The sequence below is a fragment of the Gasterosteus aculeatus genome, chromosome 20, assembly GCF_964276395.1.
Source record: "Gasterosteus aculeatus chromosome 20, fGasAcu3.hap1.1, whole genome shotgun sequence".
In the NCBI taxonomy this organism is placed as follows: domain Eukaryota; kingdom Metazoa; phylum Chordata; class Actinopteri; order Perciformes; family Gasterosteidae; genus Gasterosteus; species Gasterosteus aculeatus.
Window position 1 is genome coordinate 21,232,811 of NC_135707.1, and position 20,542 is coordinate 21,253,352.

A 20,542-nucleotide genomic window follows, 5' to 3' on the forward strand; every position below is an offset into this window, starting at 1 on the left:
TGAGAGAAACTGATTTTGTGTGACCTCAGAAGGTCATACTTGGCATTTGCTGTCAGCAACATGACAGAGAAACGGAATCTTCGGTATCAAGCTGGTTGACGTGTATGATTTTGAATAAATGAGGATAATTGTGACATTGGCTCAAAAGCGTGAAGTGAAGTGACTTGACCGAAGTAGGGGTAAGGACGAGGGACAGAGGGAGGCAAATGGAAGGTTTTGGGTTTCATCTGATGGAAGAGAGCTCAGTCACCTTGTGAGGTCGGCACCGTCTTGCATCCCTCTGCGGTCCAGGGAGGGACATTCGATCGGCCTCCGGGAAGCCTGTGGAAATGGAGAAGAATCGAGTGCTGATATTGGATAGCTCTGGGGATGCTCTGAGATGGGAGGCGGGGGAGATAGACAGGGTGGGGGGGGTGTATGTAATGAGAGACAAAACATGATGGGAGTAGGCGAGAGGCAGAAATGTGGTGCAAGAAGGGCCTGTGGCTTCAGGACTAATTGTCTGCTGCTTGTGCTGGAGCCCCCTCTCCGCCTCTCCTCGGCAGACAGGATGTGGCTCGACATCTGTCTCCTGGCTTCATCAGGACTATGGCCAAAGGGGATGCAACATTTCTCAGCTCCAGTTTTCCTCCCCCAACTTTTCTACCTTCCAACTCCCCCTCCTTCGTCTGCCTCATCTGTCGCTGTGGTCTCACAGTCTCAGACATCCTCTCCACCTCTCCCTCCCCAGGCTGAGAGTGGGCTGACACTGAGCCAGTCGTGGGAAGCCAACCAAGCAGGGGAGATGTTGCTGTGGGTATCTCCTGCCTCATCCTCCTCCAGTCTCCAGAGCCGCTAATATCCCCCCGCCGCCCCAGCCTCCTCTCGCGTTATGGCGCTTATGTAATTCCACTCACGGTGCTCAACAGCAGGGTGTGGGCTGTTAGTGCCTGAAGGTGCGAGAAGAAGAGAAAAGATACCATCCACCGTTGTGGTGTCACTCTTGTGTAGAGATGGAAAGCGAAAGCGAAGGGCACATTTCCTGTCAACCCACACGGCGAAGCGTCTCCATGATAATCCTGCTGCCGAGTGAACGAGCTCAGATGGAGGAGGCAAGCAGCCAGTGAATGTATTGCTGGATGGGCGACTGGGGGGATTGAATTGGTGGATGAGGGTGAAAAGGAGAATGTGGAGACCTAATGGGTCCTTTGTGCTAATAGCTTGTGGGGGGAAACGCGCAGTTACGGCCCACTGTGCAGTGATGAGAGGAAAAAGTGGTGTGAGTGTTGAGCGTCAAGAGTGGAGGGAAAAACGACGCGGAGACGAGCTTGACGCTGTGGGGGGGGTACACTAAAAGGCAGCCCAGAGGGGGGGTAGTGTGGGTGGAGCTGCTCTGATGAGGACGCATGCTTGTTGCTCAGGTCACACAATGCCCAGCTGGACCCCTTTGGTGTCGACACCTTCAGTGGACGAAGCGTTTGTAGATTACGTCTGTCTTCCGCCGTAGCAGAGGGGGGCGGGAGCGGATGTCAGGACCCCGGCTCTGCATGGCCTCCCTGCAGTGTGCGAGCTTTGTGTAGTGCTCACGCTCCTGGTCCTGTTTACCCAAAGCGTAAAGGTTCATGGAAACGGGTCTTTGGAAACGGCGATTTTCTTTGTTCCAGCAACACAAAGAAATTGCCTCTTTTGGAATAGGGGCAAGAATTGCCTTTTTAAATAGGAAATTTATATCAAAACCACACCAAGGGCCCACAGGAGGAATACACAATACCATTACATGGTAAAAAAGTCATTCCAACTGTTTTGAATCTGACTGTAATAAAACAAAAGGTACATTGTAGTTTGTAACCTCTCCCTGAGGTTCCTTCCCTGTTGTAACGGACAATTTACAATATGATGCGTTCAGGCTCTGTTCTGTGAAATTATTAATGACAAATCATGACACCATCAGGATGTAATCTCGTGCAATCTCTTAAACATGGTGAAACTTGAATAAATCCAGTTGTGAAATAGATATTGGAAGTTAATTGTGAGCTAACAGCAGCTCTAAGCAGGTTATAGTGGATCAACTAGTAATGAGAAGATTTGGATCAATCCATTATCTGAACTTTATGAAGGAAAAAGACACTCAGTAAAGGTAAAGGATAATTTGTCTTCAGTGAATTCATCAGGGTTCTGTGACGGTTACATTTGGTTCCTTGTGCTGGACTTTGATCTGTGATACAGTACAAACAGATTTCAGGATCCATTACTGCACTACTTGACTGATGGATGCCATGAGGTAAACTCTCCAGAGACATGACACAGGAGAGAGAAAGATTATAAAGCTCTGGTTTCTTTTCCTCTGAACAGTCAGTGGTGATGCCTCATCAGTCCACTGTTTGGTCAATAATTACTGGCAAAAAGGTTCAGCAACAATATATGAAGATATTAGTGCCTTTGGATAATATATTCTGTCTCCTGGGTGCATGTGGGGTAAATGGTGGGATTCATGTATTGACGTACAGATTGATGCGCTCAGTGTTCCACTACTCTTGAGTAATACAAAATCCAATGTTGCCCGGTGAGGGGGACAGATGTGGTGCAGGGGTTTCTGTCCCCCTGTGTGTCGATGGGATGATCAATAAGACGCTCTTAAGCTACACTCATTCCATGTGACCTTTTCATCAACTTTACAGAGATGAATGGATACATCAAGGCCTCTGTTGCTCATTTTATCAATACCACTCTGGTTTCAGTTAAGAGTTGCAGTTTCCCTCAATAGCAAGAAGGAAGGAACTCGAAACAAATGTCATCACATCTGCAAAGAGAGGCTCTATTGAAAGGCCACAAGAGGAAAAGAAATCCTGATTGGGCCTTAATGCGGTCATTACAGTTGTGTGAACACCTCGAAGTGGAAGAGGACTGCTGATTTTAGGGCTATTTCTGGAATGTTCTGACATTCTTTGGCGTTTAGAGGAAAATGCAGCTTCGGTCCAGAGGTCCGGGCTCCGGAGGTCCCCTTTGAGGTGGACGCATGTGTGTGGACGGGTGTCATTGTGTCTCGACATGTGGAGCGGCAGAGGACTCATTTGTACGCCGTCGGTGGACAGCAGGGGGGGCAGTGAGTGATTAAAGGAGGGATGAGAGGGCACATGACTCATGTTTGTGATAGCTTTGAGATGACCGGCAGAGTGGGACCATCTGGGTGGGTGACCTTGGCCACACGTCATGCAGCCTCACGTTTGGCTTTGAAATATCTGAAGCTTGGAAAGTCCCCAGGCGACGACGCAGTGTCACAGTCTGAAAGCAGCCTGCACTCAGAGAGGAGGCTCAGTTGTTTTCACCCTCATGCGTGTGCAATTTACATGCTCTGCTTTGTGTGCGACAATTAAAAGCCCCAAATGAATCCTAGATTTGAAGCTGCATGTAACATTTCTTTGAATATTTTGCACTCATCACGTTTCATCAGTTACCAGTAACGCTGTCTTTGGCCTCACTCTGTCTCCTGCTCCAGTGGACGTTCAGCCAGAGACGCTGGCACCAGGGAGGTGACACTCACAGCAAATGATCCAGCTGCACTCCGTGGCTGCAGCCGCAGTGTGTTTATCCCACAGCGGGAAGAAAACTAAAACCGGGGCCTAATGATAATAATGAAAGCATATTTTCCATAAATATATGAATAATGTAGACATTCAGCAGTGGTTGGCCGTCATTTACAATGAAACAGTTAAAGCAGTTAAATACAGGCGTGGTGTCAAAAAGAAAACACATTTACAAAAGTCAGTCTGCGATGGAAATGTAATGTTCATTTGTAAGGCTGCGGAAAATTACTGAAAGCAGCTTGTGCTCAATATTCCTGTGAGCACATCCTTTAATTGTGCATTGTCCACAATGTAGTGTCAAATCCGTGCAGCAGTAGTTATTTGGGCTGTGAGTCTTTAGCGGGACTATCTGAAGGTGCAGGTCAAGGTACAGCAGCAAAACTGCCTCCAGAAGCAGTCCGAGGGGCTTATGAAGGCCGCTCTGTGCCTCTATGAATGGGAGTACGTGATCATTAAAGACTTAAAGCTGTAATACAAAAACACACTTTGCTAGAGACCTGTCAATCAATCGGTGGCCTCGCTCGAAACCCTGCTGTCTGCTCTGTTGGAGCACGTATGGAGAACCCTGCTGTATGCTCTGTTGGAGCACGTATGGAGAACCCTGCTGTATGCTCTGTTGGAGCACGTATGGAGAACCCTGCTGTATGCTCTGTTGGAGCACGTATGGAGAACCCTGCTGTATGCTCTGTTGGAGCACGTATGGAGAACACTGCTGTATGCTCTGTTGGAGCACGTATGGAGAACCCTGCTGTATGCTCTGTTGGAGCACGTATGGAGAACCCTGCTGTATGCTCTGTTGGAGCACGTATGGAGAACCCTGCTGTATGCTCTGTTGGAGCACGTATGGAGAACCCTGCTGTATGCTCTGTTGGAGCACGTATGGAGAACCCTGCTGTTTGCTCTGTTGGAGCACTTATGGAGAACCCTGCTGTATGCTCTGTTGGAGCACGTATGGAGAACCCTGCTGTATGGAAAAAGGCTTCAGTCTAGAGATGTTTACAATGTTCACTGAGGGAATAAATCAAGAAGAAGTAGCGTCATTTCCCCATAGACGTCCATGGGACCGGCAATGAGGAGTCGCCCCTGGTGGTCAACAGAGAGACTGCAGCTTTAAGACGTGAATGGTGGGCTGGATTCAAATAGTCCTTTTTGCTTAGAAAGGTTCCTAACTGCATGAAATGACCCGGCCGCCATGATAAGAGCCGGTCCAATTCTAACACTGACGCGCCTCCTTTTTCATTGTGAAATGTCTTTAACCTTTTTTTAAAACTGCACACTCAGCTGGCCTCAAAGCAGCCGCACACCAATGATAACTGTGTGTGTGTGTGTGTGTGTGTGTGTGTGTGTGATAAACAGACAGCAAGTGAAACGGTCCTTAAAACCTTAGTCTCCTGTTGAGCTTTAACCCCACTGGTCCAGTCAGAGCGGTGTTGAGATACATCGTTCCACAGCTTGTGATGGAGGGGAAAGAAGTAACAGCGTGTAGAAAGGAGGAGGAGGGAATGCTCATAAACCCCCTGACTTGTTCCTCCACTTGGCTGCTGGAGGATGGTGCTAAACTCTGGGATTTCCAGCCCGCCTCCGTAAGGATGCACTAAGGAATGCTAAAGCAGGTCCCTCCTCTGCACATGCACTGTGCGCACACACACACACACACACACACACACACACACGCTGGTCCCTGGTGGCTGAGTGTGGGTGGCTGACCGAGGGAGAGAATAAGTGATTGTGAGCGCGTGGTGTGGAGGGAGCGAGGCGTGGCGCTCACCACAGGGGGCGCCGTGTGGGCAGGAGAGAACTGCACAGCTTCCAGATGGAGCTTGTTCTCCTGGAACCGAGGCAGGGAAAATAATTCTCTTCTTTGTGGCAAGTCCGCCTCACCTCTGATGGGTGGCCGTCATTAAAAGCAGCCTGCTTCTCTGCCCCGGTCCAGCACTGCACCATGGGTAAACTTTCCAAAAGACGGATGACGTCACTACACCCGCCTGGCTGGCTGTGTTTCTTGAGTAGCTGAAACACAGAAGAAGACGGCTGGTTCTAACCATGGAAGGGCGTGCATACAGCATGTAGCCACAGATACTGATACTGGCACAGACGAGGAAACACGACAGCAGCTAAAACAAGGCCAACGGCATTCTGCCATTTGTCTTTGTCTGCTAGGCCGAGCGCTGGGATTCTACCAGCTGTAGTCACCGTGATCACAAAGCGCCAGCACTCCAAGTAGGGATGTTGTCTTCGTGGATTTAAAGTGTACTGTTCATTGAGGTATGTGTTAAATTAGCTGTCATTCGGCGGTTGCCTAGAAACACACAAGAAGGCGGCGGCCCACTTTACCTGAGTGGTCGTGTGCCTCTTCATCCTGACACAGCACACGTACATTGTGTTGGTCTGCTGCAGCGCCACTGAAGTGGAACACAGCTCATGGAGGCCTGTCCAACTTGGTCAAAGCTCATGGAATTTGATTTGAGTTCATTTCAATTCATCTTCGAAGTTAATCACTGCTGCGCTGCTGTTCCTGACTTGTGAGCCAATCAGCTGGTGGAATGCTCAGACAAGATGAAGTGAAACGTTTGCTGTGCTTTCTTTCATCATGATTAATGACAGGAGCTCAATAACATTTTTCCCACACGCTTACATTTTTTTGCTTTTGTTTGTATTATTGTTAAGGCAAAACGTATTATTTATTTGCTGAATTATTTAAATTTTGACCTAGGCTCTGTGGCCGATTATCCATCGGTTCTACGGGAACAATGAACAGTAGTCCGTCCATCAGGAGACGGTTCCTCCTCTGATGTTCTCCCTGAGGTTCCTTCCCTTTGTTCCCCATGGGAGGTTTTGGAGTTTTCCCTGTGTAGATGTGAGGGTTTCTGGACAGAGGATGTCGTATGTGTACAGACTGTAAAGCCCTCTGAGGCAAGTTTGTAATTTTCAATTTTGGGCTATACAGAATAAAATGACATGAACACATTATTATTATTATTCTCACTAAATGTTCAGCCATGTGAATAGAAAGCGTTTGGATTGTTTCATGGTAACAGGATGATTTAGCTACTGCTATAACACTGCTTGACGCACCAGTTGAAAGAAGCAAGGTGCTAGTAGCTCGAAGTGTTTTCCAGGGGCTGCTTTGGATAAGACGTCACACGAATCAGCTCTGTAGCTGAACCTTGTGATATGACAACTTCAAACCTCAGATATGTTCGCACTTTGCTTCATTTTTTGCTGGTCAGTGAATGAAACCAGAGCACAGAAACATGCACATCAGTGTTGCCCTGGGTTTACAGCTTTGGGGGGGTGAGGACGGACACGTTTGGCACTGGTGGAAGTGATCTCCCCTGTGTGTGCGCCACATGTGTGTTTGTTCTTACACATTGGAGCGGAACGCTGTGGAGAATTGTAAAACATGTTTCAATAATAACAGCATATCAGAAGCCTGTTAATAATAATGTTTCAGGTGTAAATGATTTAAGTATAAACGTTGAATCGGTTTACCACTGTCCGTCTTGACACGCATGGCCAATCACGCACAAAAGCATATTGCATTTCTTTATCCATGCTCTTCCATCAATCGCCACCTTAACGTGTGGGAGCAGTTTGAGTGGCTCAGTGGTCCTGTGACTATGTGGTCTGTGGCATCAGAAGCAGGGTTTCCCAAGGCAAACGGGTCTCAGTGGAGATCCCAGACTTAGCACAGCCACCTCGCCCGGACCCCGGGAAGCATGGAGCAGCCACCTGCAAGACTGACCTCGCAAGACTACTGGAGGTGTCCTGCGAGTTCTCCCAACTAGTCTACATGTATTTTGTGCACTTGGAGAAGGCCTTTGACCGGTTCCATCGGGTTTTTTGTCGAGGGTGCTACAGGTGTATGGGGTGCCAGACCCAATGCAACGGGCCATCTGGTCCCTGTAGGCCTGCAGTCGGAGTTGTGTTGGTATTATCAGGAATAATTCAGACACGTTCCTCCACCAGGGCTGCTGTTGATCAATCATCCTGTTTGTGACTTTCACTAACAGAATACAGTATCTAGGCGCAGCTGGGCGCCACAGAACGTCAGATTCAGGGGTCTCAGGATTTGCTGTCGCCTGTTTGCAGATGATATCGCCTCATCAGACAGTGACCTCCAGCATTCACTGGAGCCACAGAGTGTGAAGTGGCAGGCATCAGGCTTAGCACCTCCAAATCTGAGGCCATGATGTTCTGCTGGAAACTGGCTCTTTCTATTGAAAGGCCTCTATCTTTGTATGCTGTTTGTTGAAAGTGCGAGGTCTTTCCTTGACCGGTCGCAATATTCAAATTCACACGACTTCGCCGCAAACTCAATGTGAGAAACGAAAGTTCTGCCACACGTAAGTAGAAAGTGAGAATCAGTAGGAAGGGCCGATTCCATGACACAATCTGGTTGTATAGAAGTACATGTATATGGTAAAATGACATAAGTTGATCTCTCCAATACATCACAATGTTCATTTAGGAAAGTTAAGGGCATAACGCAGTGTAGGTGTTAGGGCGGGTCTAAACTTCTTGGTTTCTACCACTTTAGCAAAGAGGGCATTCTGGGTGGTCGGGTCGGTCTACCAATTGGTCCTGATAGACTCCGATTTCTCCCAATAATTTGTGGAATTTGACATGACTGATATCCAGTATACTAATCTAGTGAAATATCTTAGCATCTATCAAATGATTCCATGTGTGGTTTCTAGAGACTAAATCCTAAATGATTTTGTTATTCTTTGACCTTTAATACCCACGTGACATTGACGTTTGGAGTTATGATACTGATGTCTTCTCGGATGGACGGATTGTCGTTTAATCTGGTTCGTGAGGTTTTATTTCAGGATACATTTTATTAACTTTGAGCCCTTCATTTTTTCATCTGGGGCCGTCATCAGGTCCAATTTACAACCTGTCAAGATGAACATAGGGGACATTATACCTTCAAATGTCTGCTGATTTGGGGCAAACATGATCTGCTGATTACCCACTGAGAGAGCGAGAGAGCCTAACATTCAGTGACCTGCATTTGATTCTGAAAAAAATAACTTCAGTAACTTTTTATTTATGCTTGTAGATTGAATAAAGCGTTCTCCAAAATGAGTTACAGTAAAAAGTCAGATGAGAAAAGGGAACTTAATATCAGAGTGGGTGCAATTTTTTTCGTTAATACGTTGAATAGGTGGAAGAACATGTCCTTCCTTGACATTTTACTCCGCCAAGCACAGACTGACGGAGGCTGGTTGAAACAAATGGAACATATCATCCAATCCCAGTGCCTATAAGACATTTAGTGGCCCAGTCTGTATACAAAAGCAATCAGGCGAAAGCAGCCTGGGGTTAAGGTTACTGCATCAGCTGAGGAGCCGGCACTCCCAGCCACTGCACAAGAGAACAAGTTAACATTTGAAAGTGTCTGGCCTTTATCGACTCCACCTGTTCTCTGTCAAAGGACTCACTTGAACTCCAGAGGAGTCCAGGAATATTCTGTCCCCTTCCTCGAGGCGCCCTTGTCAATGCTCTCAGGTCCCTTATTAAACATTCATGCTTTAATTAAGCAACTTTACCACCGCTACTAACGGCGGATGATAAAACGCAGCGCTACGGGATGAGCACGTCGTGCAGACAAGTGTGTGTGTGTGTGTGTGTGTGTGTGTGTGTGAGTGTGAGGCCGTTCATTTCCTGCCATAAAGAAAAGTGTAAGGATTAGAGAAAAGACAAGTTGAACTTCTTTCCCTCCCTCATCAGTCATGTGTGACTGCAGGAGAATGGTTGGCGGACGAAGATAACGGCCCCAGTGTGTTCTGACAGGCCTACTCGCCGCTGCTCTTTCTTTCTCTATTTAACACTTCATCACACACTTATTTCTTGTAAAGTCCAGAAGAGCCTCGGAGAATCGAATCCCTTTTCCCCCCTCTTAGAAAAGTGCTCTATTATCAAAGGCCGTCTCGGAAGGGTGAAGGTGTGTCTCTGCTTGTGTGTGTGTTCATGCTGGCAGTCTCCTTGTGTGACTGTCTCACCGCGCTTCTTTAGATTTGATGACTTGGACAATGAAGATGAATTGCGGGAATGTGTGCGCTTATTGCTGCTGTGCATCAGAGCTGGATGGCTCCAAAGAACAACGCACTACATCCTGTTTGTGTTTGCTGAGTGTCCCCGTGTCCTTGTGAAGAGCAGGCGGCGCTCTGTGGGACTGCTCAAAAGGCCTGTATCACATGAAATGACACCCAGAGGTGACACACTGTCACAAAACACACCCACTCAAGACGTAGGACGCACACGCACACACACAGACACCCTATGCTACTAATGCTGCCTCTGCTGAGCACGCAGCGACCTCCTCTACTCCTTTGTGTCGGTTCTTTGGGATTTGCATGCGGTACCCGTTGACATCAATGTTACAATCATCCATTTGAATTATTTTATATTATTTGACTTAAACAGCTAATGTGTTCATGGGCTCATGCATGTGTCTGCTCATGTTTAAAAAACGATCCCTGAGAAGTCCTACAATTAGAATCAAGTCATAGTATACAATGTGGATTTTTTCTTTAATCAATTTGGAGCTGACGGTTGGACTAGTTCTAACCAGACTAGAGTTCCTCTATGTAGGCTGCTGAGAGCAGAAAGCACCTGGTGAGTCAGTTTAGCCTATGCAGCAGTGTATCTAAGCAATACGGCAAGAGAGGCTGTACCTTATTGTCCAAGTCAGGAAACCCTCGAGCTGTTACATTATGAAGGTAAAGTAAATGGTAAATGGACTTGTTTAGCGCTTTTCTAGTCCGACCACTCAAAGCGCTTTAACACTACATGACATCTTTCACCCATTCACACACTGATGACATCATTCACCCATTCACACCCTGATGACATAATTCACCCATTCACACACTGATGACATCATTCACCCATTCACACCCTGATGACATCATTCACCCATTCACACCCTGATGACAGGAGAACCACACACAGTGACACCTGCCATCAGTCACTAACATCCACACACTGTAGTCGCAGCTACAGGAGCCATGTTGGGTTCAGTGCCTTGCCCAAGGACACATCGACATGCGGGTTAGCAGGGCCTGGGATGGAACCGACAACCCTCTGATTGGAGGACGACCGTGGTCCGCATTACCCACCTGTGTACTACTACTAAGGTAGTAAAGTACTACCTAAGGTACAGCCTCAAGTGCCTTGTTGCTTTCATAATGCGGTTATACGGTAAATAGCTGCCTTTTTGTATTCACCAAAAAGAGAAAAATAGTCCCCGTACATGTAAACAGCATTGTCTCCTTGCAAGATCTCACACCATCTCATTTATTCACATCACTCAAGACGTCCACCTGAATTGTCCGGTTGCCAAAGCTCGCATTGACCAAACTGATCATTTGTGGTGTTTCTGGTCTTTTTTCGGCGATCGGCACCGAGCTAAAACCTGAAACGTCAACTAACGGTCGCGCAAAATCTAACCTGATACTTGAGATACTTGAGTGCGCAGCGATACGGAACGCTCGGGTCAATGTGAACAATAACTATACATTATCCAGAATTGTACCCCCCGTGAATCACTCTCAACCAATCAGAACGCTGGATTCATGGCTCCTTCTGTTCGATACCAACCATTTCTTTTGAGGTAGGCTGTTTGCATTCACGAGCCGCAGTACTCTGCTACTTGTGTTCTGATTTACTGGGTTCCAGTAATGATGGGGCGTGTCAACAAACGCCGTGTGTGTGTGTGTGTGTGTGTGTGTGTGTGTAGTCGGCTCCTGATTAATTTCATCAATACGTTATCCAGACTACATTCTTGGCATGCGGCTGTATTTTCTGCTTCTGATGGTTTAACATGTAGGTGTGTATGTAGGAGACTTTTATTAGGGAAACAAGTCATTAAACTGGTTATTACTAGTTATTTAAAGGTGGTTTTAGGAACCTCATGCATACTGATACAAGGGACATGAAAGTAAGATGGAGTCATTACGATTCGAGATGAGAACATGCAGGATCTAAGATGTCATTATGACCTGTTGCTGCAGTTATCATCAGGTGGAAACACTTATTCATAACAAAGCACCAAAATAACAATATTAAGTCAAAGGCATGTCATTCGGTTAAAATAGGAAGTGGTCATTGCAACACAATCTTAATTTTTCACAGATGAATAAAGAACTATTTAGATGAAAAGGGTGTTGATGCTATTCAAGCTGCTCTTTCATAGCCCACCCGTGTAAGGACCGTGCAGCGCTGCCATCCACCTGCTTCACCGGGATTCAGCCGGAGCTGGAAACCTGGTCGAACGCGCAGTACAGGACGCTACGGCCGGCCGGTATACCGACGGGCAACCAGTCTGTCTGCACGTAAACCATTGATGAACCAATGGTGAGACGTTGGAGACGCGATGTGAGGAGTGTTTCTGCCGCGTGGACCAGTGACGTGCGGTGAGCTTGGTGGCTCGGAGGCTCTGACTCTTTCAAAGTCACAAGTATATGAATTCAACTGGCTGCACTTCGACTACCGGTTATGTTGTCGTATATTCTTTTATGATACGGGGCAGATGAAATCAAGCGTTCTGATTGGTTGAGAGTTGAATTGAGCCATAATGTAATGTTACCTGGTTGCATTGACCTGAGCCTTCATATCAGTGCAGTGATCACAATAACAGTTTTGCGCGAGCGTTGGTTGTCATCTCAGTTTTTAGCTCGGTGGCCATCGACTAAAAACAGCCCGCAAACGGCGCAAATGAGCAGTTTGGGGAAATGTGAGCTTTCACAACCGATTTAGACACCTTTCAGGCAAAGAGGAACATTCAGGTGGACGTCATGAGCAAAGTGAATGAATGACACGCACAAATTAATGTCGATCTCTTTGCTAATCATCAACCACCTTCTGGTGCTAAGCTAACAAACGTTCCCAATGTTGTTTGTCAGTAGCAGCCAAGTACGGGGATTTGTTTAGTGCTGAAAGGCAACAATTTACTTACTAATAATGTCACAGACAACCTAAAGCAATAAGGTTTGCCAACAACACCCTTGAACAGTGGATTATTGACGATAAAGTACCTTATTGCTTAAATGTTCTCTTTATATGTTTTAAATATTACTAAAAATAGGGCTGGTCTTTTAGTTTTGTGGTGTACAGCAGTGTGTGCATGTTCGTACCTTTACTTACACGGAGCAGCCAGCGGTCGGAGCTACTCTGGTGTGTGGGATTGAGTCATGGTTATAACTTTATACCACACTGAATAACCCACAACAAACACCACAACAGGAAAGCTTGTGACACCAACACTAATAATTGTACCCCGCCGAACTGCATGCTGGGTACAGGACACAACAAGAAGTAACTCTGTTGCAACATGAAAACACGGAAAAGAGCGACACGGGAGGAACGACGATAAACCAGAGATGCAGAACACAACTTGTGCCCACGAGAGGAGCGCAGTCTGTTTGGAGGGTTTTTGGTTTTGGAAAATCCAACGTAAGTTAAGTTGGATCAAAAAACGATTTATTGCAAGTCTGTCGAGCCTCTGATGGGAACACTAGCAGCCACAAACAAACTAACACGCTAACGAGCTAACATGCTAACTCGCCACTTGGCCAGTGAGCGGCGAACAGCTGTGGCCTCGGCCCCCGTTCAGGGTCAATGAATTAGAATACGGTCAGAATCTTTCTTAACACCGTGCTGTGGATGCTACAGGACGCCTGTAAATCCATCGCTCCAGCGTGTGACGACCCAAGTGGCCTCAGTACGAATGCAGGATCTCACAATGAACTCATAGAGCCCCGTTAGCTGGAGGAGAACAGGATGAGGTCAGCCTAAAAGGGTTGTGGTAGTTTATACCAAGAGTTGGAATTGATCCCGAATATTAGAAACTACTTGTGGTTGATACTTTTTTAAGCATGAAGAGGACATCAACTGATCATGTTGATCACGTGATCACGCACAAGAGTAGAGCGATGTTAGAAACGTTATTTCTGCATCTCGACCGTGCAGTGAGTTCAAAATGAACTTCCAGGAGCTGCTCGTCTCTTCTCAGTCTTTGAATTGATTTATTTACTCTCATTTATTTCTCGTCGCAGCATTACAGCGTGATTAGGTTGAGCCTCTTCATGCATTCTCATTCATGTACTTGATTTGGTATCTTATCATTGCTTTCAAATCAGCTAAAGATAATAAAGCGCAATCTAATCTCAAATGAAAATTACAATTAATTATTTGATTCTCTTCCAAAGAACACATTCTGTTATTGCAGCTGAGCCGCCCAGAGGCTCCACTGATGGTAAACCTTCTTCTGTCGGGTTTAGCTCCATCTAATCCTCCTCTACTCTCAGTGTAGTGCGGCACAGAGATCTCTGATGAATTATCTTTGTGTGAGATGTTGTGCTTCTGCTTTCCACCTGGGAGATAAATGAGATTTTAATGCTCTGATCATTTGACTGTTGAAGGTTAAAATCTATCCTTGGAGTCTGTGGTTGCTGATATCAGCCAAATTCCGTCCTGTGTTCTGTGTCAAGTGAAGGAGGTCTAGCAAAGGTGGGGGAAGGATGAGTTGAACAACAAGAAGTAAAAAGCATCAGTTATTCAATAAAGATAAGTCACTCATTAAGTGGGATTGGTTCTACTTTTGAGAACCTTCACCTGCACATCTCTGCTCACCGATACACGTCCATGTCATTACACGCGTCACGGCAGTCATTGGTCCAGCCCTTTCCTTTTAGCGCTGACAATGCGCTGGTAATTCTTTTTCTTTTTAAATGACCAAAAACGTGCAAACAGACGGCCTTCAGCCTTCATGGGTCCCACTGGTTCTGGTACCACTGCAGCAGGGAAAAGATACCGTGTCCATCGGACAATGCAAGTATTGAAATCCCCTCCTGTGGCTGCACACAGTCAGGCATGTTTTTACTGAAATATCACCATAGACATACACTCATTTTCAGCATTTTCTCCGGACAAAACACTATTTTGCTTTTTTGTATTCCCTTTGTGGGTTTCCAGGACTCATTGGAGACGGTTGTGTTGACTTTTCCACTCAGAAGCCAACATCTAGAGATGATCCCGTGCTTGCTTTTCATTTCCTTCTGGGTTGCCTTTTTATTTCAGCCCCTGAAAAAGATAATGCGCTATTTGGAGAATGAAAACTGAAATTGAATACAAACAGTGAAAAGGACATCTAAGATGTGCTCCGTCTTCTGAGCTCCTACACTCAAAGGTATTTGTTTTATACATCTATTATTTCTGTGCAATCAGTCTTCATGCAGGAAGGTTATCGTTGGACAGCCCTGTTAGCATCGAAAGTAAAGACCTGAATGCAGACCATGCTAAAAGTAGAAATGAATATTCATCCACTGTGGTGGGTCCCTGTGTGGCACTAGAGCGTCAAGTACCAGACGGCAGCGCAGCACTTCATCTGTTTTTAAATACTCTTTAATAGCAGGAAAAGGCCTGGCTGGTTCTGGTGCTGTTAGCAGAATTCTCTTTAACGACCCCTGCAGCACAGAGACGGGAGGGCACAAGCCAGGTCAATCGGCATGAAGAACCTGGCGGACTCCTCTAATATCCTGTTCATCTCACCAGTTTTAAAGGCCTTCGCTTAGTGCCATAACAGATTTCAGCTGTGGAACATTCCGTCAGAGACCTTCCAATTCATACCAATGAAAGGGAATGCTCTGCATGCAGAAGACACAACGCTTTGTGAGGGGAACCCCAGCCACGTTGTTTCACATGAATGAATGAATATATAGTTTGAGTGGTCTAAGCTAATCATTGCCACTTTAGGGATTTTTTTACGTTTTCAAATTCATTACAATGCTCATCACTGAGCTGAATATGTTGAGGACTATTTTCAGCTGCTTATCCATATTAATGGCACCAGGGCAATGGTCATTATAAGAGTTTATGTTAGTTTAAAGTCGAATACCATGGGCATCACTGTGCTGCCACAGCCTCTACTCATCTCGTTCCAACTCCCATTTAAGCCTCAAAGCAGTAGTGAGGTCCAGCGCTGATAATGGCTGATCAGGTCTGCCTCACAGTTCACCCTCCAGGCGTTGGCTCTGTGCAGACCAGTCCTGTTGTTTCCTCGAAATGGAAGCACGCGGTAATCTTCTGGATCAAGGGTACCCCCCCTGCAGTATCTGAAGGCTTGTAAATTGTTTTGTGTGCAGGTGATATACTGTAAGATAACCTCCCATATTTATTATTTCCAAAAAAGGTTTTATTTCACCAAAATGTTGGAATTAACTTTTATGAGGTGAAAACAAATTTTGAAAGGGAAAATGCTTGAAGACTATCAATCCCACTAGCCCCGCCCTAAATCGCACTCTGCTGTCGGTTTAACGCTACATATACCACAATTTACTACATGAAGAGTTGAAACTAGAGATTGAGACTGGGAATAATTCAGAAGTAGAGTCATTTTCGCATAGACTTCTATAGGGCCAGAGGATTGGCCCCCTGGTGGTCGGTAGAGATGATGCAGTGCTAAGCTACTTCCTCATCAGCTTCACTTTCCAGTCAGGTGGAAATAGTCCTGCTCCATGTAAAAACTGCTATGCCATGTTTTGCATTGTAAGCAAAATCAACTGAAAGAAAACATAAAGGGGAACTTGAATCCCGGAAGCTTTCGGTGTAAGTCCAGTTAGTTATCAAGTTATTACCACCATTATTTCCTTATTCTCCCACGGTACTCTCACTACTGACAATACCAAATTGGGTTTGGTCTGCTGAACTTAATTTCACAGTGTTGATTTTGTTACTTTTAATGGTAGGATTTATTTTTTTATATTGTGCCACGATTTCTTTTTAATATGGACAACTGCTAATTATCAGGATACCTAAATCCAGTGTAGATTAGTTAGGGGTGAGGTGTCCTACTCAGGGACACATCCACATGGGACATGGACCAGACGGGGTTCAAACCATCTTTGCGCTTCTCTCCTCCACACTACATTTGGCCATGCGTGCGCTGGAATGCACACGTAGAACTACGTCAATCAGGTTTTGTTAAAATGGTTTAGTTGAAAGAGGTGCAAACCACAGTGGAGGTGGGAGCTGAAAACGTCCCTAACCCCCCTATGCTGATCAACCACACTGACCCGTGAGCCCCTTCTTCCGTAGCCCACCAGGATGAATCTCCCGCCTCCTCATGCACCTCTCTGCGTTTCGCAGTCGCTGCCTCTGTCTCTGAGTCACAATGCAGTCGCATCCCACACTGTGTGGGGAGATGAGGGCCTGTGATGCATAAGAGCGCTCTAAAGCGTGGGAAGGCTAAACCACGTTGCTCACAGATCCCTATGTGTGTACCAGTGGATGTGAGGCTCACAGGTTAGCGATCCCTGGACGGTTCTGAATATATCTCACATACCGTAGCAGGCCGTATGGGATTTAAATGGAGGAGTTAACTGCCTTTCCCAAAGTAACTTGGAGAAAAAAACAATGACGCATTCATCAACTGTGGAGTGAGTTAAGGACACACCGGAGCACAGCGGGGGCGATTCTCTGTCTTAATAGCTGTGGGGGGAGGGGGAGCGGGTGGGGGTCCATGGAGGAAATAGAAATGGAGGTGCCAGTTCCCATAGGAACGCAGATACCCAATGCATCAGGGTTCCTGGGAGCAAACAACATCCTCCAGCAGCCCCGGCTTCTTAAACTGTTACAGACGTCCAGATAGACTGGAACAGCCTCGCTGACGCACACTCCCCAAATAATGGCACAAGTGTTTTCTGACAGGGAAAAGGCACGCAGGCGTTGCCGTCGGAGCATGGAGGCTTTAGCAGACGGGCAAGAAAACAGTAAGGTGCCTTCATTCTGTGGGCTGTCAGTCAGAAAAAAGACCGAAAAGCATCTGATCCCCGTGGTGAGAAACCTTTTGAGCCTTTTCCTTATCGCTGCCTCTAAAACAGGGCATTCATCTTGGGAATTGAAATGTCTGGCTGGCTGACCTGCACCTGGAACCATGATCTGTATTTATAGACAATGGGCTTTTGGTGAGCGCGCTGCAGAAGCGCTGTTGCTGTGGGAGGTGAGAGGTGTAATGGTTTGTGTCTCCTTGGCTGATCGGGCTCTAGAGGGGACACAGATTCATGCTGATTCAGCAGTCCGCTGAGTCTGGGACTCAAAGTTACAGTTTACACCACAAGAATGACCAATGACTTTGAATAAAGCTCCCTCCTACCGTACATTCAATCATGGTTTATGTCAGTCAGTGTCAAAAATGTCCCAGCAGCAAAGGGGACACTTTCAACCCCACCCAACTTTGAATGTAATAGCCTCATGTAGGGAAGTCCCAGTAGCTGAATGTGGCAGTACCACATACTCAATAATATTACTGAATAATAGTTTTAATAAAAGTTATTCTTAGAAAAGTTAAGTTCAGCTTCAGGTTTCTTGCCAAAACCTAAATTTCACATAACATTTGAACATAACACGATTTACCTTGGCCAGATACTCCTGTTTGAGTAATCATTTAGGATATGTAGGATAGTGAAGTTGTTAGTGCTACAAGCAGAACTGTGCTGCTGACATGAAATCATTGGCCAACACAAGCTTCAGTCCCTCAAGCAGATCTGGGCAAATGGTGTCTTGGATGTGCCCAGAAGCTCGTTCATTTTACTTTGACAAGCTGTGCTGTAAAGCATGTAAAACCATAGAAATACCTCCTGCACTCATTGGCTTGTATCGTACTGTCAGCAGCATCCTACATTGCACCTGATGTACTATGACTCCAGCTAAGGGACATTGTGTGAGAAGCTGCCTCATCCAGCAGCTCGGAGTGGGAGGGTTCAGTGTCTCATGGTGCCGTAGGAAATCCCCCCTTCATTCAACCAAGGACAAGGCGTTCATCAAAGGTCTTGGTTCCATAAAGCTGACAACCATTCCCATTGGTAATAATTACATTGTGTTTATATTGCTATTATATTTATGATTTTAAACACGCTTCAGCGTCAACCATTTTTCTCTATTATATTATAATATTATTCTGTAGTAGTATTTATTATGGTCTAATATATATTTCAGTACATTTTTATATTGTTCGTATTGTGATAATAAGGACGTCCAGAGAGAGTCTTGGACCTGTAGTGATCTTTCTGGCGGCAGCGTGGATGGTGAAGGCGTCTTTTCTACGGACAGCAGACTCAGTGGGTTCTGGGGATTAGGGCTCCATCGTTCAGCGGAATGGTGCCATGATGTGCTGCAATGACACCAGGCGCCTGGCAGGGGGGCCGATTGGGGGCTGTGGGGCGGGTTCACCCTCAGGTTAAGCTCCCTGCTCCACAGGAAGAGGCCGATCGATGCCCTTTTTTGGTACTCATCCATTTATTCAGCTGGACTACGGAGAAGGACCGGCACCAAGCACAGTTGGCATGCAAGCAAAATACAATTAGTACTGCATTAATATGATTTATATCAGCAGCTTTCGACAGGTGTGTGTGTTTGTGGTCTTAATTGTTCCACACAAAAAATATGTCGCCGCTGGGATGAAATGGAAAGATATTTTCTCTGCATTGTAATCGATGTAGAATTGTTACACTGTGGATAAGCCTTCTATTTCCCCTTCTTTTCATTTCCCCTCCTCTTATCTGTCCCAACGTTTCTTCCCTCTGTCTGTTGCTGTCTTCCTTCATCTCCCTCTGCCCCCCCCTCCTTTCACCGCCCGTTATCTCCAACATGCAGTTGACTGCTTCTGTCCTCTGGGTGTCAGCACTCGCCTTATCCTTCATTCAGCCGCGCCGACTAATCACCCCGTTCCTTCAGTGCTCTCGTCTCCCCCTTTATTACGTTTCCTCCCCGTCCTCTGCTGCGTCCCCACAATGGGTGTCAACTCCAACATCATATTTCAGCCATCCTCTCCCCATCGCAGCTCGCGCACACACACACACACACACACACACCATGACACACACACACACACACACACACACACACACCATGACACACACACACACACCATGACACACACACACACACACACACACACACACACACACACACACACACACACACACCATGACACACACACACACACACACACCATGACACACACACACACACCATGACACACACACACACACACACACACACACACACCATGACACAATGACATTATGAACAACTGCCTTCTTCTCGGGTAAGAAGTGTGAGTCCATCAAGTTATTAAGTATTAGTGGAGGCATTTGGTTTAGGGTTATGTTTAAAGGAAGCATGTGATGGAAACAACTATGTGCGTGTGGTTCAGTGTGTGTGTGTGTGTGTGTGTGTCTGGGTGGTTCAGTGTGTGTGTGTGTGTGTGTGTGGGGGGTGTTTGTGTGTCTGGGTGGTTCAGTGTGTGTGTGTGTGTGTGTGTGTGTCTGGGTGGTTCAGTGTGTGTGTGTGTCTGGGTGGTTCAGTGTGTGTGTGTGTGTGTGTGTGTGTCTGGGTGGTTCAGTGTGTGTGTGTGTCTGGGTGGTTCAGTGTGTGTGTGTGTGTGTGTGTGTGTGTGGGGGGGGGGGGGGGGGTGTTTGTGTGTCTGGGTGGTTCAGTGTGTGTGTGTGTGTGTCTGGGTGGTTCAGTGTGTGTGTGTGTCTGGGTGGTTCAGTGTGTGTGTGTGTCTGGGTGGTTCAGTGTGTGTGTGTGTGTGTGTGTGTGTGTGTGTGTGGGGGGGGGGGGGGTGTTTGTGTGTCTGGGTGGTTCAGTGTGTGTGTGTGTGTGTGTGTGTGTGTGTCTGGGTGGTTCAGTGTGTGTGTGTGTGTGTGTGTGTGGGGGGGGGGGGGGTGTTTGTGTGTCTGGGTGGTTCAGTGTGTGTGTGTGTGTGTGTGTGTGTGTGTGTGTGTGTCTGGGTGGTTCAGTGTGTGTGTGTGTGTGTCTGGGTGGTTCAGTGTGTGTGTGTGTGTGTGTGTGTGTCTGGGTGGTTCAGTGTGTGTGTGTGTGTGTGTCTGGGTGGTTCAGTGTGTGTGTGTGTGTGTGTGTGTCTGGGTGGTTCAGTGTGTGTGTGTGTGTGTGTGTGTGTCTGG

General features: G+C 46.5%; 1 protein-coding gene across 11 annotated transcripts in view; it reads left to right on the top strand.

The window, feature by feature from the left end:
• The window catches only part of adgrb1a (adhesion G protein-coupled receptor B1a), a 120,491-nt gene that overhangs the window by 37,701 nt on the left and 62,248 nt on the right, over positions 1-20,542 (top strand). The gene's annotated exons all lie outside the window — the stretch shown is intronic.